Here is a 6,457-nt window from a genome sequence, read left to right as displayed (position 1 = left end):
ACTTTGTGTGATTATTTTGCTGTTGGAGGTTAATTCTCTGCCGTGGGGCAGACTGACAGAGCAGTGACCTCCAGTCTGTGTCTTTGGCCTCACGAATCATCAACAGGTTGAGTCAAACAACAGAATTTAACCAGAGCCGAGAAATACTGACGTTTATTTAGTTTTATTTTTTATGACAATAACAAAAATCAGAATGATCCTGTCAGTCCAAGAAAACAGTTGAAACACACAGGGTTTATACACACGCAAAACACGAGGGTTTATACACACACAAAACACGAGGGTTTATACACACGCAAAACACGAGGGTTTATACACACACAAAACACGAGGGTTTATACACACACAAAACACGAGGGTTTATACACACGCAAAACATGAGGGTTTTTACACACGCAAACCACGAGGGTTTATACACACGCAAACCACGAGGGTTTATACACACGCAAAACACGAGGGTTTATACACACGCAAAAGAACGAGACGCAGGTGAAACACGAGGGTTTATACCATAAACTTTTTGACACTTGGGCCACAGTTTGTTCTAAAATGTGACAGAGGGGCGGGGCCAGGATATATATTTGTATATATTTGTATATATTTGTATATATTTGTATATATTACATTACAGATCTAACCTCTAACACGTAGCAAAGCATGAATATGCAAGGCTCATTGTATAAATTGTTTTCCAAATGCATTAATTAAATTAATAATTAATGTATTAAATTTCAGTTAAATAAACAGCAAAAAACTTGGTTTGGTTCTTGACTCTTGATTCACTGTTTGCCGGTGAAAAATGTTGCTGAGTCTGTGATTTTGCTGCCAAACCTCTGAGCCGTAGCCGCCGGTTCCAGCGCTGATTCTCGCGCTGATTCTCGCGCTGATTCCCGCGCTGATTCGTTGCTAGCGTACTCGGCGTGCTTCAGCTGATATTTTACTCTTTGAAAACTGCAACAGTTTCTTTCATATCAGGCACAGCCTTTGATCGGACTTAAGTGATTTTTTTTTTTTTTATGAGCGCTCACTGTCCACTTTTCTTTGATAAGCTCATTTTTGGGCTGATAAGAATAAGAATAACACAAACAAGACTGATGTAGGTGAAGTGCGTCATCTTTTAGGGAAACGTTGGCATTAGAGGGGAAAGGTAAAATGAACATGGTTTTTACCCAAACCTATTTTAATCAAATTTGGTCACGCTGGTCACAGACCAACGGGCCATGTGCGGCCCCCGGGCCGTGGTTTGCCCACCCCTGGTATAAACCCTCATGTTTCACCTGCGTCTCGTTCTTTTGTGTGTGTATAAACCCTCAACTAGGACTAAACCGGGACAAGACTGGGACTAAACCGGGACAAGACTGGGACTAAACCGGGACAAGACTGGGACTAAACCGGGACAAGACTGGGATAAAACCAGAACTAAACCAGATCAGAACAAAAACGTGACTCTAAATAAAACTAAAATTAGAAGCAAAACTACAAACACCAAAAGCAAAGCGTCACATGAGCCGTGAACCACAGTTTGAGAAGCTCCTGAGAAAAAGCCTCGTCACAAACACTTCAGCTCCAAACCACTGGCTCATTCAAAAACATTATTATTGTAAACTCTTCATTATTAACAGTTCTGGAGTGTGACCTGGAGTGTGACCTGGAGTGTGACCTGGAGTGTGACCTGGAGTGTGACCTGGAGTGTGACCTGGAGTGTGACCTGGAGTGTGACCTGGAGTGTGACCTGGAGTGTGACCTGGAGTGTGACCTGGAGTGTGACCTGGAGTGTGACCTGTCGACACCAGAACAGCCTCGATTACAACCGAGCTGCAAATTACAACAAGTTCTATTTTAGCTCACGATGCTCGAGTGCAGCAGCTCACATTTACATCTCTGAGCAATAAAATCACAGAGTATTTAACGTGGAGTTATGATGGAGTATAGTCTACTCCTCCACCCACACAAACACCACCGTACTGTATAATAATATGTAATAACTGCACTAATACATGGATTAAAGTGTTTGTATCACACTGTTTTCTGTTCTACAGTTTCCTCATCTCAGACCTGGAGTTGTGTTTCATAATTAGACTGTTCATGTTTAATTAATGTTAAATAAGGTGTAGTTATTATAAAGTGGTACAAAACACTGCACTAGATTCAAGCACCTAAGAAAACAATGTTTATTTTATTATAATAAATAAATATAATAATTACTGGTTATGTAAAGTTATAAATGGAGATGACTGTGATTCTCGTAAAATGTGTAATTAATTTATGTTAATATTTTTGTTGTTGATTTGTTCACAGTGCAGTTTGATCTACTGTTCAGACCCTGTCGTGTTTATAAAGAGATTATACAGACGGTAAAAGTATTTATTCAGCCCCAACTGTCCAAGTTCTGCCACTTAACGTCTCACGTCAACTATGAGAATGAAAGAATCCAGGAAATCACATTGTAGGATTTTTAATGAATTAATTGGTAAATTCCTCAGTAAAATAAGTATTTGTCTCCTACAAACAAAAAAGATCTGTGTCTCAGACCTGTACCTTCTTCTTTAAGAGGCTCCTCTGTCCTCCACTCGTTCCCTGTATTAATGGCCCCTGTTTGAACTCGTCCTCAGTATAAAAGACACATGTCCACAACCTCAAACAGTCAGACTCAAACTCCACTATGGACAAGACCAAAGAGCAAAGGAACCACAAACAAAACTGTAGACACCAGGCCCCGAACACTCAATCTGCAACAGGTAAGAGCTGGAGTCAACAAATCAACTGTGGAGCAAGTATTACAAAATGGAACAAGACCAAGACCACGAATAATCCCCCTCGATCTGAGCGATCATCAGTCTGACTCTGACTCTGACTCTGACTCTGACTCTGACTCTGACTGTTTTGTGCTCACGTCCCTCATGGTGGTGCCTCAGAGACGGTTGACTGAGAATAATTCACCTGTCGGAGCTCGGGGGGGTTCACTCGTCGGAGCTCGGGGGGGTTCACTCGTCGGAGCTCGGGGGGTTCACTCGTCGGAGCTCGGGGGGTTCACTCGTCGGAGCTCGGGGGGTTCACTTATCGGAGCTCAGGGGGGGGTTTCACTCATCGGAGCTCGGGGGGTTTCATTCATCGGAGCTCGGGGGGGTTCACTCATCGGAGCTCGGGGGGGTTCACTCATCGGAGCTCGGGGGGTTTCCGGGGTCATTCTGTTTTATTCTACGTTTAAATCTAATGTTCTGTGCTGTTTTGTAGTAACATAAAGTCTTGGATTATACATCAAAGTCGAGTCAAACTGAAATTGTTATGTTTTAAATAACTGTGGTGAGTGATATTATCTTTTACTTGTCTTATGTCCACTGTCGCCATGGAGATAAACATGTTTCTGTTTGACCCCACGATGACCGCCGCCGTCCCACGTCATCATAGCAATTAAGCAATTCAAATGAAAACATGTTGTGTTTTGAACGAGGAAAGGTCCTCCATGGTCCTCACAACGTCCTTCACATCAGGAAGGAAGTGTTTGTCTGAAGTCCATGGATTTCCAGCATTTTCTTTACGAATTTGTTCAGATTTATTATTTTTACAAAGGGGAAAAGTTCAGCATCTTAATCTGAATATTAAAGCTCGTGTGTGTGTCGTCTACTATCGGCTCCACTGTGTTTTTAAACTCAGCCCTGGAATCATCAATCTACCACTGAACTAAAGGTGAAAGGAGCTGTTCACCTGATGACATCACAAGGTGGAACGTCGCATTTTGAGGTTTGTAGATGTAACAGACTAATAATAAAGTGTGACTCAAACATGTGAATGAAACAAAACACAAGTCCAGGTCTGTTTTTGAGGAGGAAACAGGATTAAAATATGGATTAAAGCTACAAAAGTTCATTTTACGTAATATTTTCCATTCACTACAAAAAAGAAACTTAACTCCATCAAACTCACACATCACTGCCTCTAAACTGGCCTCGCTGCAAATAAACGCTTAATTTAACTAATAATATTTACAAAGTTTTATTTACACACATGTCCCCCACGTTTGATCGATTATTCCTCCAATAAATCAATATCCTTTTGTCCGTCAGAGTAAAGCGTTTGCTTCTGTTCAGATGAGTTTGTCACACTGGAGTTTAAAAGTTTAAACGAGCCTGGACCTGACCCTTCGGCCTCGTTTGGCCTCGTTTGGCCTCGTTTACAGACTGTATGAGGTCTTTAGGTCCAAACTGTGAGTGTTCAGCTATAAACACTTTTATTGTGCAATAATCAGGAAGTGCATGTTAGCATGGTAGTTTTTGTTCACTTTATCGTGATGAAAAACTCTGCTCAGCAAAAGTAAAACTCAAAAAGTAGAAAAATCCAGACGCTCGATGAGTCAGAGAAGTTTAGACCAAACCGTTTGAAATGAACTAACTCTATTTTTATTATGTAAATGAAGGTTTATAAAAGTATAACATTTAAAATAACTACAGATTTTGGTTCCAATAATAATAAAAATAATAAAATCTGGTTGAATATTAGTGAATTTCCCTCTCGACACATTTCAGTTCCTGTCTGTGAATAATATTAACTCTAAATATGTTTGGTCGTACATTTCCTCGTGGTCAGATAATCCCGTGGGTTTACACGCTGTAATCTGTCAGAATCTGAGCCAAACACACGGGTCGTTATTTGGACAAAATCACTTTTCATTTTGGATTTTGTCGCCGTCTCTGCAGCGCCTCGTCGTCCAAACTGAGTAAAGCTCATTTAAAGAGAATGAGACGCCGCGGCGACCGGAGGATTATCCTCCCAGCGATTTATCGTCTCAAATGATTGATTGACAGCAGGTCTTCAGAGCGTTGCATAAGTCAAACACAACGAGATTATGTGAAGTAACGAGCAGCTGAAAAATACAACACAATTAAAGACCAATACGGAACTTTACCTTCAGCAAGAAACTTTAAGACTCGAGCGTCAAAGAGAGAAACATGAGACTGAGCCGCCACGAGACGCACAAACACACAAACACACAAACACACAAACAGACCACACACAAACACACAAACACACAAACAGACCACACACAAACACACAAACACACAAACAGACAAACACACAAAGAGACCGGACACACAAACACACAAACAGACCGGACACAAACACACAAACACACAAACAGACAAACAGACCGGACACACAAACACACAAACACACAAACAGACCACACACAAACACACAAACAGACAAACAGACCGGACACACAAACACACAAACAGACCACACACAAACACACAAACAGACCGGACACAAACACACAAACACACAAACAGACCACACACAAACACACAAACAGACCGGACACACAAACAGACCGGACACACAAACACACAAACAGACCGGACACAAACAGACCACACACAAACACACAAACAGACCGGACACACAAACAGACCAGACACACAAACACACAAACAGACTGGACACAAACACACAAACAGACCACACACAAACACACAAACAGACCACACACAAACAGACCACACACAAACACACAAACAGACCGGACACAAACACACAAACAGACCGGACACAAACACACAAACAGACCGGACACAAACAGACCGGACACACAAACAGACCGGACACACAAACACACAAACAGACCGGACACACAAACACACAAACAGACCGGACACACAAACACACAAACAGACCGGACACACAAACACACAAACAGACCACACACAAACACACAAACAGACCAGTGACTGACCAGCAGAACCTTCACATCTACTTATCGTCATAGAAACCAAGGGTCCCATATAAAAGCATTACATTGACAACACACAAACAGAAGAACAAAATGAGTCAAACTAAACGCACAATATCAGATCATTACAGTTGAATAATTCACTCACAGAATGATTCCAGCGCCTTTAAGTCACAACTTTGTTTACAGTTTCAGCTTAAATGACCTTTTTCAACCTTTAACAGCCCTACTACTGTTCTCTTTGTCTTTTATGTCTGAGGATGGAGTTATAGATGAGGGACAGATTATGTCTCAGGCCTCATTAAGTTTAAGGAAGGATTGTCTTTCCTACAAAAATATCTTCTTTATCTCTCGTCTCAAACCATTTCTTTTCTGTGGCTCAGATCTGAACCTCTCTCTCTTCAAAGGAGTGGTCTGTGTGTTTGAGATGGAGATGAACAGCAGACTGTGGTCCTGAGCTGCTCTCTCTCAGTGCTGGTTCATTCTCTTATGTAGATGAACAGCAGACTGTGTCCTGAGCTGCTCTCTCTCTGTTCTTTCTCTTATGGAGTCTGTTTAGTTTCTCCAGTGTGACGCTCACTGCACTCTTCACATTACTTTGTGTCTGGGGGTTTTGTTCTTTGATTGAACCAGTTTCAGTCTTGTTTGTAGGTTTGAAATAGACCAGAATCTGAAACTGTCTGAAAATCCTCTTCAGTTTTTCAGACACACACTGTCTGTCTTTACCTC

This window comes from Periophthalmus magnuspinnatus, chromosome 13 (genome assembly GCF_009829125.3).
Source record: "Periophthalmus magnuspinnatus isolate fPerMag1 chromosome 13, fPerMag1.2.pri, whole genome shotgun sequence".
Lineage (NCBI taxonomy): Eukaryota > Metazoa > Chordata > Actinopteri > Gobiiformes > Gobiidae > Periophthalmus > Periophthalmus magnuspinnatus.
This window is presented reverse-complemented; position numbering follows the sequence as displayed.